At 42.8% G+C, this 12,526-nt stretch overlaps 1 long non-coding RNA gene across 1 annotated transcript in view; it reads right to left on the bottom strand.

Annotated features, from left to right (window-relative positions):
• The window catches only part of LOC131482956 (uncharacterized), a 99,897-nt gene that overhangs the window by 436 nt on the left and 86,935 nt on the right, over positions 1 to 12,526 (bottom strand). The window lies entirely within an intron of this gene.

Here is a 12,526-nt window from a genome sequence, read left to right as displayed (position 1 = left end):
CCACACATGAGAACAAGATGATGCCTCTGTCTTGCCCATGCCAGGCTAGGCTCGGGTTAGAAGCAGTCTGTGACTCGCACGGGTGGGTGGGACTGCTGGCTGCTGGAAGAGCCAGACTCCCTCCGTGGCCTTTCTCTGCTCACTGCCTGGCCACACTGCTTTAGGGGTCCAGGAAACAATCACTGCAGTTACTGGACACAGCCTGGACAGTGACCCAGGTGAGGCCAGAAGCTGCAGTGTGATGGGATCCACAGAGCAGAGTGTGGCCCTGCAGGCTATACGCTTCTCCCTGGGGCAGTGCCTGCTCCAGGTGCGTATGCCACACACGATCTTGCTTTGTTCTACGTTTTTCCTTTAAATTGTTCTTCTAATGTCTTTATTGCTTTTTGAAAAAAAACAATAAATCTTTTGCTTAAAACTTGTTTCAAAGGTTGAATGACTGATTTATTTATATGTATTTGTAATGATATCATGAGAAAACTGATTCTGTAATCCCTGTTAGCAATGTGTCACGATAATCAACATTATCTTTTTCAACCAAACTGTGTTAAAGTAACAGTAATTTTAATACTGAAACCAAATTATAATCAGTGTTTGGATTTGATCTAAAAATGGAGAAAACTAAAATATATCTAAATTCTTGGCAAACAAATATAGCAATTTTATTTTGTTTGTCTATAAACCAAATCCAGATGTGAACATGATGATGATAAAAATAATTACTATTGGCGCATGCATTTGGCCTAGTGGGTAAGATACTGCTTGGGCAAATAACCCAATTTAAAAATGGGCAAAGGATTTTAACAGCCAGTCCTCCAAAAATGACACACCAATGGTTAATACACACATTACCAAGTATTCAATGTGGCAGGTCTTTATCTAGCTGTTAGGTTATCACTTGGGATGCCCCATCCCACACCTGAATACCTAGGTTTGAGTCCCAGTTGCATTTCTGATCCTGGATTCCTGCCAGTGTGTAACCTGGGAGACAGAGGCAGTAGCTCAAATCCTCAGGTCCCTGCTACCACCTGAGACTCCCGGATCGAGTTCTGGGCCCCCCCTTTGTCCTGGTCCACCAGCATCGCTGGCTGTGGTAGGCATCTGGGGAGCAAAGCCATAGATTGGAGTCTCCCTGATCCTCAAATAAGCAGAATAACAATTTTTTAGAAATCTGCTCAACATTATTAGTTAGATAAAAATCACAATGAGATAACACTTCACATCCATCAGGATGCTAAAATTTAAATGACATAATAACAAGAGTAGGTGAAGATGCAGAGTAGTTGGAGCCTCCACACATTGCTTAGAGGAACATAAAAGATTTTTTTTTAAGATTTATTTATTTTATTACAATCAGATATACAGAGAGGAGGAGAGACAGAGAGGAAGATCTTCCATCCGATGATTCACTCTCCAAGTGAGCACAACGGCCGGTGCGCGCTGATCCGATGCCGGGAACCAGGAACCTCTTGCAGGTCTCCCACGCGGGTGCAGGGTCCCAAAGCTTTGGGCCATTTCTCAACTGCTTTCCCAGGCCACAAGCAGGGAGCTGGATGGGAAGTGGAGCTGCCGGGATTAGAACCGGAGCCCATATGGGATCCCGGGGCGTTCAAGGCTAGGACTTTAGCCGCTAGGTCACGGCGCCGGGCCCAAAAGATTTTTTAAAAATAATCTGAGGGGCTGACACGATGGCTCTGTTCACTAATCCTCTGCCTGCAAACACTGGCATCCCATGTGGGCGCCGGTTCTAGTCCTGGCAGCTCCACTTCCCATCCAGCTCCCTGCTTGTGGCCTGCGAAAGCAGTCGAGGACGACCCAATGCTTTGGGACCCTGCACCCGCGTGGGAGACCCGGAAGAGGTTCCAGGTTCCCGGCTTCGGATTGGCGCAGCACCGGCCGTTGCGGTCACTTGGGGAGTGAACCATCAATGGAGGATCTTCCTCTCTGTCTCTCCTCCTCTCTGTATATCTGACTTTGTAATAAAAATAAATAAATCTTTAAAAAAATAACTATAGTTGTAAATATCCTAAAAAAACTGAGATTTGTGAAATTACATAAAATAGCTGAAAAATTAGCCAACCCCCATACATTACAAATATTACAAAATTGCATGCAAGGCCAGAGTTATGGCATAATGGGTTAAGTCTCTGTGATGTCAGAATGGAATCCCATATATCACCAGTTCGAGCCCCCAGTGCCCCTTCTGATCCAGCTTCCTGTTAATGCACCTCGGAAAGCAAGTGCTTAGATCCCTGTGCCCACAGGGGAGACCTGGGCAAAGCTCTTGGGCTTTTGGTCATTGTGGCCATTTGGGCAGTGAACCAGCTCACTGAACCTCTCTCTCTCTCTCTCCCCCTTTCTCTGAAATGTTCAGTTTCAAACATATATGAGCTGTATGAAGTTTAGATGTGAAAAAGAAAAAAAAAGCGGCAGGTTTTTTTTTATGAAGTGATGTCAGCTAATTTGGAAGTCCATCTGAGGTGTAAGTTCGAGAAAGTCTGAGAGCCTGAGAGTAGCCAAGGGATCCTGACGGTGGTTGAGTGTGTAAACCACTGTCAAAGACCACAGATGGAACCAGGGGATCCCACCTCAAGAGCCCCGTGACGCATCATGTCACACAGGTGGTTCAGTGTTCACTGATGGTGTCACAGCTACACGAGAGAGGTTCAGCAGTTCACACAACAAAACAAGCTCCTCAAACCAATGCTTTGCTGCATGCTGGCCTGTCAGGTACCTGGCCTGCCTTTTCCTGCTTTCAACACCGGAGGATGCTTTAGGGATCTGTGGGAACTTGAGACTCTAGAATACTTGCTCTCACTCACTGATCTTTGGGGTTTTTTTCTATGAAAATTGGTACCAAGAGCACAATTTCCTTATCATATAAAAATAAAATATCCTCTTCATGATATGATGCTTCTGTTTTACCAAGTAATTTAAGTGATGCCCTATACTTTCTGTACTATACTTAGCATATTCATTTTAACAACTTAAGCGCAATTTTTTCTATACAAGAAATAATGTATATTGAAAAAGGACTTCATCACTGTGTCTTAATAGTTAGCCCTGGAACTGGCAGTGTCTCTTTTAACATACTCTGCTGCTCAAAATGAATTATGGTTCAGTATCGATTGAAGAGGGAAGGAATCAGGCTCTCCAAAAGGACCCTCCAGGGAGGACAGCGATAGGTGACAGCCATTTTGGGGAGCCCATCTACCACAACTGGGCATTAAACGACATAAGGGGATTACTGCTAACGTTAGTGTGATGACGGCATTTTAGTTATTTTTTTTAAGTCCCACTATATCAGTGTTACACACTTCAGTATGTACTTAAAAATTATATGGGCTTACTGGAAAAACAAAATAAAAGCCTGGTCCATCGGAGAAAACACATGCTGGGAAGTAATAAAAGAAAAAAATATCTGACCGTGAACCGACAACTGTCCAAGCGTGGCTACATATGCTTCACCTTCTCTACTTCCGTGTATCCTGAGCGTCTTCATAATAAAAATAAGAAACTCAGACTCTTGTATAAGAGTGAAAGCTTTACATTAGTATTTTTAAAAAGCATTTGCTCTTAAATATTTCTCTCCTTCCTTTGGAAAACATTGACTTTGGCCACAAAAACCAAATTCAGCCACCCACCTCAGCACTGCCTAAGCAGTAAACTGACTGACTTTCTGGGAAGTTTCCATGATCAAACAGAAAATCAAATTCATTTCAATCCTGTCACTCAGAGTGCACTGTGATCCAAAGGCACCTGCACATCCCCTTCCGGGACTGGCCCTGGCCCCTCTATATGCCATGTCAGCAACCAGGGACTGGAGCAGGAGCGGGAGGCAACAGGACCAGTCACACAGCTAATTCCTGCATACCCACATACCTGACTCCATAGTTCAGGCTCTCTCCCAGGGTACATTCACTCTGAATACTAACCATACATTCATTCCCTTAATTCTTTTACATTAATTTTCTTATAGAGGGCTCAAGATTTTACAAGATGAATTATTCCAGTATTCTTTCATTTTTTTAAATATAAATTTAAAAAAACTTGACAGAGGACCCGGCATGTAGTCTAGTAGCTAAAGCGCTCGCCTTCATGCACTGGGATCCCTTATGGGCATTGGTTCTAATCCCGGCTGCTCCACTTCCCATCCACCTCCCTGCCTGTGACCTGGGAAAGCAGTTGAGGACAGCCCAAAGTCTTGGGACCCTGCACCGATGTGGGAAACCCAGAAGAGGCTCCTGGCTTCAGATCGGTGCAGCACCGGACATTGTGGTGCTTGGGGAGTGAATCTTAGGACGGAAGATTTTCCTCTCTGTCTCTCCTCCTCTCTGTATATCTGCCTTTCCAATGAAAATAAAATAAATCTTAAAAAAAAAAGCTTGACAGGACTATTGTGATCCTTAATATTTAGAACATCTTACGTTATCAAAAGAGGCGCTGTATTTTTCACTCATTCATATGAACAGAACACTGTGTTAGAGTGGGACTAAGTGATTAGACCAAGGTCAGGCAGTAGGAATCTATAACAAAAAGAACACATGGGCAACCACCCACCCTGAGGAACGTGCGTGGGCAGGACCTTGGCAGTTTAATGGATCTGCTGGTTGGAGTAGCTTTCTGCTGAAAACAAAAGAGTTATAAAGAATTCATGTCTGTTTCCAACCCCAAATCCTCCAGTGTCAAAGCAGTATCGAGGCCACAGTTGGCCTGGTTTGGCTCTCTGGATGCTGAAGGGTCACAATACTTTCTGCATTTAGTAATCACCATTCCGCTGAGGGCTCAGGCTTAGAGCGTTCCACTTGTTTCCCCTCAAACAATTCTCCTTTCTGTCAAGCCACCAACAGAAATAGACTGCTGCAGTCAGATATTATCACTTCCAAAGTGAACACTAACTGATTCTTTCTCAAGCTCAGAAAGGTGCTTATGGTATCAATACAGAGGTCCCAGAATCAAAACGGCACTCACAACCTTAAATTCCAACCACCCACCCTTGAAAGTATCACTGACTGGGGTTTAGATGACCTACACTTGAACCTCGCCAGAGACAGACTAATATTGGGAAGATGTTTGAAAAAAATGTTGCTTGTAGTAAACACACAAACCGACCAACAATCTATATCTACTATTTCTCATTCAAAAAGACCTGAAGACTTACTGTGTGCTGGGTACTGCACATATAAAGATTTTTAAAGCGATGCCATCCCTGTATTCAAGAAACTTTTTAAAGAGTACTCATTTGAAAGGCAGAGTTACAGAAAAAGGAGCGAGTACACGCACAAGAGAGAGAGAGAGAGAGAGATTGCATTCAGTAGCTCACTCCAAAAACGGCAAGGCTGAGTTACACTAAAACCAGGAACCAAGAACACCATCTGGGTCTCTCACAAGAATGGCAGGGTCCCAAGTGTTTGGGACATCTTCTGCTGCCTTCCCATGCACATTAACAGGAAAAGCTAGTTTTCTATTGTAGCTATTTGCCTATCCATAGTCAGGTGTAACCACTGAAATGTGTGCAAATGTGTCACCTAAAGGAGAAAGTTCTAGAAGAAAAGTATATACTCTGCATCACTATTGACTCTCTGGCGCAGTTAGTAGCAATGTTGCTGAGAGCAGTTGTTCTGTTAGCTGACACATGTGTATACAGAGTGTGAGCAAGAAACAGGCCTGTCACTACAGCCCATCCTGAGGGATAACACAGTCCGAAGGAAGTGAGACACAGGTATCAAGAGCCATCAAAGAAGCCACCATGTGACTCAGGAGACATGCACAAAATTCAGTGAAGGGCTAGAAAAGACCTATCTTAGTCTTAGGACTTGAGGAAGGCCTCACAGAGGGGCAGCCTTTGAATTACAGCTAGATATTGCCAAATGGTTGGGAAGAAGGTATCCTAGACCTAGATCCTAGAAGGTATCCTCCACCTAGATCCTAGAAGGTATCCTAGACTTCATGCATGGCACGTCCATCACACTGCTGTTCAAAGACTGAGTGTGGTGGGTTCACAGCGAAGCTGAAGAAGTGGGTACCTTCCAAAGCTTGTATCTCATGTTCTAGTTTCTTAACTTACACTTTGGTTCAGCATAATTATTTTTTTCTTTAGCAGCGTCTCTTACTAACGTTCCACACCAAGTGGGGTCTGCTTTTGATGGGTTGGAGGGAATACAATGTAGGTCTACCGAGAAGACACTGGAGTTTCTGGATGACATCTTTGCCAACACTGGGAAAAAGGAATCATTCTCTTCTCCCATCCAATACCATCAGTTCCTGAGTTGGTAAGACAGGGTTTGTGAGTGCAGGCACTGTTATGTGTCCTGGAGACTCCACTTTCCATCCAGATCCCTGCTTGTGGCCTGGGAAACCAGCGGAAGATGGCACGAAGCCTTGGGACCCTGCACCCATGCTGGAGACCTGAAGAAGTGCCTGGTTCCTGGCTTTGGATTGGCTCAGCTCTGGCTGTTGTGGCCATTTGGGGAGAGAGCCAGTGGATGGAGATCTTTTGCTTGCCTCGCCTTCTATCTATGACTATGTCTTTCCAATAAAAATAAATAAATGTTTTTTTAAACAAGACTGCAATTGTGACTCCCACACCACGCTCCTATAGGCTTTTGCTTTCACAGGCTCCACTCCGTCCACTCCGCCCCAAAGTGGCACACTGATCCAAATCTTCCACTCTAGGTATGCCCGCAGTATATGCCCCACCTTTGCTGGTGGGATTTCCTGTGTCTCGGTCATATTTAATCTTGCATCAAAGTTGCTGCCCAAAGGGTGCCAAGTGTGTAAGTCTTCCCCTAAAGGATGGATTAATGTTCTTGGATTTAATTTACAGTGCTAGTAATGTACCACAATATAACACCTGTGCTTTTCAATTTAGCTTTGGCAGAATATGGGAAGTAGGGAAAAGAAAAATAATTCATTTAACAAATATTTACTAAGAGTCTATCTTGTGGCCATGCACCATTCTGGTATCTCTGCCTTCCTGGGATTTACATTCTAGTCTGGGGAAAGACAGATTATAACCAAAATAAATAAGTAAATGAAAGCATGTGTGCAGAGCAATGTATGAAACGGGCAAGACATCACAGGGAGGGGTGGAAGGAGTGTGTTGAGAGGGGAGAGCACACAGCTGCAGTGTTGGACAGGTGTTAGGAGAGGCCTCACTGAAAACAAAGGCTGGGGAAGGACTTGGAATTGCTGAAGGGAATTATCTCAGTATGTGGAGAAGCACATTCAGGGTGGGGAATGTGCCAGGTGTGTGCAAAGGAAGTAAGGAAGCCAGTACAGTTGGGTGGCGATGTAGAGAGGGGTTAGCAGGAGTTAAGGCTGAGGGGAAGAGGTATGCAGGACCACTGTGATGACTTGGGTTTCTCTGAGACCCAGACAGCCAAACAATGGTTTTGAGCAGGACTGACATAATCCAGTTACTGTTCTGCAGCCTGGATCTGCTGGCTGGGTAGGAGGGATCAGTGGAGAAGCAGAGAAGCCCAGCATGGGTTAATCGGGTTACAGCAGCAATCCAAGGAAGGAAGTGATCCAGCTTGGAGTGGGATGGTAGAGGAGGCTGGCTTCTGGATGCATTCCAAAAGCAGAGTCAACAGGACTTCCTACGGGACTGAATGGAGAGGGGAAACACTACCGCACCCACCTTAGAGAACAACTCCAACATTTTTGGTGTAGCAACTGAAAAGATTGTGTTCAAAGCAAGACAGCTTTGAACCTGATAAGCTTTGTGCAAACAGCAAAAGCAAATCTGTACTAAGAACAGGTCTTTTTCTAGGGGAAATACTGGACTCAACTGGTTTGTCACAAGTGTTTCAGGGAATTAATGGGGCAAGCTGCTAATAAACAGGCAGGCTGCTAAATGCCAATGTTCCCAATAAGACGACCCTGGCCTTTGCCACAACCAACCCAAACCCAGAGAGAAAGCACAGAGAACAGACAGCTGGGTGAAAGCCTGGGATGCTAGGAGCTAAAAGCTTAGACCCCTTCAGCTTTGAACGTGTGAGATAGCTCTTCCAAGTTAAAACATAATTAATTGATGTCCAGAATTTTGTTCTAAGTACAAAAATAAATTACTTTGTAAAAATTATTTATTTGAAAGGCAGTGTTACACACACAGAGAGAAAGATTTTCCATTCTCTGATTCACTTCCTATAATAGTTTCCAAAACAGTTGGGGCTGGACAATGTCTGAAGCCGGGATCCAGGAGCTTCTTCTGTGTCTCCCATGGGGTGTGGGGGCCCAAGCACTTGCATAATCTTCCATTGCTTTCCCAGGCACATTAACAGGGAATTGGATCGGAAGTAGAGCAGCCAGGACACAAACTGATGCCTATGGAGGACGCTGGCATCCCTGGCAGTACCTACATCTGCTACACCATCAATGCCTGCACCAAAGGTGAATGACTAGAGGACAGGCGTTTGGCCTAGCAGTTAAGATCCCACAGCCCTTGTTGTAGTCCCTCAGTTCAACTCCTGGTTCCAGCATCCTGCTAATGGAGATCCTGGAAAGCAGCAGTCATGGTTCAAGGCCTGGTTTTCTGTCACCCACATTCCCCGATCCAGGGATCAGTCCAGGTCCAGCTGCTGCAGGCATTTGGGCAGACGCCCAGAGGATGGGGATTTTCTCTTGCTCTCTCCCTTTCTTTCTCCCTCCTCCTCATAAAAATAAACATTTTAAAAATACTTTATTAAATTTAAAACTCAAAAATTTAAAGAGCAATATAAATGGTTTATTATGAATGTGGCTTTGCAAATTACATTACATTTGTTCTGTTTTAATTGAGTTTTGCTAGTGTTGGACACATTGTTTACAGGCCAAACAGTTTGCCTGCCGGTAAGCTTGCCAGAAGCTCTCAAAAACAATTAATCAACTAAGCAAACACACCAAAAACTCAACTCCTGTAGATGCTGTGCTCCACATCCTTCCTGCAGGTTGAGGAATCCGCACCCATGATTTTCTTCAATGGCCTCACTACAGGGTCCAGGCATCATCATAAAATAACGGATTCCACTCACAGTAAGAGAAATACGAATTAGAACTACTGTGATTGTCTTATTTTGGATTTTGGAAAAGCCTGAAACATCTAATTACATACTAAGTTTGCAAAGGTTGCAGAAACGGGGACTCACAAATGCTTGTGAGAATGAGAATTGGTAAGACTTTCGCTGACAGCTACTTAATATCAAAATCACAAATACTTCTTCCCTTTGACTCAGCAATCCTTCCTCCAGTGCATCATGCATATACAGCACACATGTGCTGAATAATATAAGACAATCAACTATCAACATTGTAATAGCAGACTTGGAAATAACTCAATCAAATCAATTGTGGTTTATCTACACAGTGGAAAAGTGTTAATTTGTCAAAAGTATCAAGGAGAGTACTTTTTATACTATTTGGACTAATCTCCATGACATCTCAGTATGTTGTTTTTAAAAAACAGAATACAGAAAAACTAATCATACTCATGCTTCGCTGTGTGTGTGCACAGAACAATGTATGAGAAACCAGTTCATAATGTTAGCCCTGGGAAAGGGAGCAGGTAGGATTAAGAGAACTACTTCCTTGTGGACTCCAAATTCCAAGCAATGCAAATCTGTTACATATTCAAAATAAAAAGCCTGAACTTATAATAAATGTATAGATTATAAAAATGTCGACACATTTTCCAAAGAGTGCAGGTTGTTGCAAATGACAAGTGAGAAAGTGAGAGGTATTGTATGTAACAGGGTTAAAGCAGAGGCCCTTACAGAATATGTAGCTGACATGTTGAATTACTTTATCTTTTAAATATTTTTTACATTTAACATTTATTTAATTTATTCAATTATTTACTTAATCTTCCATCTATTGGTTCACTCTCCAACATGGGCTAAGCCAAAGCCAGCGACTCCCTCCAGGCCTCTTATGGGTGGCTAGAGCCCAAGTATTCATGCCAGCTTTTGCTACTTGTCCAGGAGCATTAGCAGGGAGCTGATGGGAAGTGCAGAGCAGCCAGGACTCAGATCCATACACTTGTAGGAGAGGTGGATGTCCAACGAGGTGGCTGCTTAACCTGCAGCACCACAGTTCCCACTGCAAACCTCTTTTCAAAAAGTATTAAGGGGAACCCATGTGTGGCTGAGCAGGCTAGGCTACAGCCTATAGCACTGGCATCTCGTATGGGCACCAGTGAGAATCCTGGCTGCTCCACTTCCAATCCCACTCCCTGTTAATATGCCTGGGAGGGTGGCAGAGGACAGCCCGCTGGGAGATCCACAGAAAGTTCCTGATTTTGGCCTGGTCCAATCCTAGTCATTGCAGTGTTGGGCTTCATTTCTGTGCTTTTCATTCTATTCCATTAGTCTATATGTATTCTTTAATAAATACTGAATACACATGGAAATTACGTTTTGGGTATACTGCATTAAATACATTCTTGAGATTAATTCTGCATGTTTCTTTTTACTTTTTCAATGTGCCTCCTAGAGCATTTAAAAATCCAACATGTGGATCCCATTACATTTTTGTACTGCCCTACATGTTCCAAACTGGAACTTCAGGCAGTGTGGAGAGAAACAGCTCAGACCACAGGATTCCACAGTCACCTGAAAGCTCCCTTTCTGCACTTGTTGTGACAGCGCCCACTGCCCGCAGGATGACTGCGACTGGGAATAGTGGCACTTTAACCTTTGTTTATTGTTTTCCACAATACTGTTTTATTGAATTAGGCAAGCCCAGGTATTAAGACTTGCCTTGTGCCACAAAGAAACCTTCACCATAGATACTCACCTGCCTACTGATTATTTTTTAAAATGTGGCTAGTGCAAATGAAGATGTTCTATGATTGTAAAATACAAGGAAACCAGATTTTAGAGACAACATAACAAAAAAAGTAAAATATCTCAATAACTTTTTATCAATTATATGGTTAAATCTTAATATTTTGGCAGAGTTGGTTAAATAAAATATACTATTAAAATTAATTTGACTTTTTATTATCCAACCAACTCTATTTTAGAGTAGTTTTAGGTTCACAATAAAACTAAGTAGAAGGTACGGATTTTTTCCCATATTCTCCCTACCAGACACATGTTTAACATATCCTACACACTTATTACCACTGATGAACCTTCACTGACACTTCTCAAGTCTATGGTTTATTCAGGGTTCATTCTTGGTTTTATACATTTCATGTGTCTGGGCATTTACAATGATATATCCACTGTATCACCTAGAATACTTGCACTGCCTTAGAAATGATCTGTGCTCCACCTGTCCATGCCGTTCTTCTGATTCTCCAGTCCCAGACTTTGACTGGTCTCATTACTGTTTCCACAGGTTTGCCTTTTCCAGAAACTCATGATTGGAATCAGACAGTATATAGTCTTTTGGGATTGGCCTCTGTTATTCAGTAATATTCACTTACGTTCCCTCCATTTATTTTCACATCTTGTTGGTTCAGGTTCATTTTGTGGCTTGTTTATATTTATTTTTTAAAATATGGCTCCTAGGACATTTCAAACAACACGCAGTACAGATTATGTTTTTATTGGACGCATCTTAGCCTGGCATCTTAGCCTGGCATCTGCCTGCTTCTCTGGTCACCCAAGTTCATGCCTGGTCACACTTAGTTCTCTGCACTCTCAGCACACCGGCATCCTTGCTCTCACAATGCACCAGAGTCCTTTACTGACCATCTTCCTTCATTCCTTCATCATCTGAAAAGTAATCTACAGCACGAAAACATTCAAATATGATGTCCTCAATGAAACCTTTCCAAACTGTGACTGTACTTAAGAGAACTTTTACATCACATTCCATCTTACGCGCTTAGGAGTGTATGTCTAACTCGCACTTCAGGTGGTAAGCTCCTTGTCATGCTTTGTTCATCTTTGGGTAACACAGAGTAGTCACTCAAAAATACTGAGTTAATAAATTAATGAGTAAAATTTAAAAATTCAGATTATCCTTGACAAAAGATAACACACAGAGTTACAATCAGCTCAGAAAAGGATTTCAAAAACAAAAACCAGGCTGTATAAGTCTATCAACCAACAGCTAGAATTCACAAGCTAAAATGTGTGTTCTAGTCAAATCAACATCTTAGTAATATTTATCAAGTGTGTCAGAACAAAGAGATTATAAAGAAGCCCCTAACGGTTAGTGGATTGGAAGTGAGTTGGCAATGTGAGCTCAGCCGTGGAATCCGGATGGTTAAAACAACCACATTCCGGATCCATTAAATGCTGAGGACTCAGACCCCACCAGAAGAGAGGCAGTAAAGCTGAGCCTTTGATGTAGCTTCCAAAGAAAGCCACCATGATGATTAAAGGGTTGGAAAATGAAATTTATGAAGAATGGCCACAGGAACAGAGACAATTTTGCCTAGACAAGAGAAAAGGCTGACGGGTGACTTAATAGCCACTTTCAATCATTGTTATTATACAGATGACAATGACCAGATGGTCTCCATTTCCACCAAAGAAAGAATATTGGAAATGGTCTTAAGCTGCAGAAAAAGAAAAACAGTGGTCTAGTTTTA

This window comes from Ochotona princeps, chromosome 22 (genome assembly GCF_030435755.1).
Source record: "Ochotona princeps isolate mOchPri1 chromosome 22, mOchPri1.hap1, whole genome shotgun sequence".
NCBI lineage: Eukaryota > Metazoa > Chordata > Mammalia > Lagomorpha > Ochotonidae > Ochotona > Ochotona princeps.
This window is presented reverse-complemented; position numbering and strand designations above follow the sequence as displayed.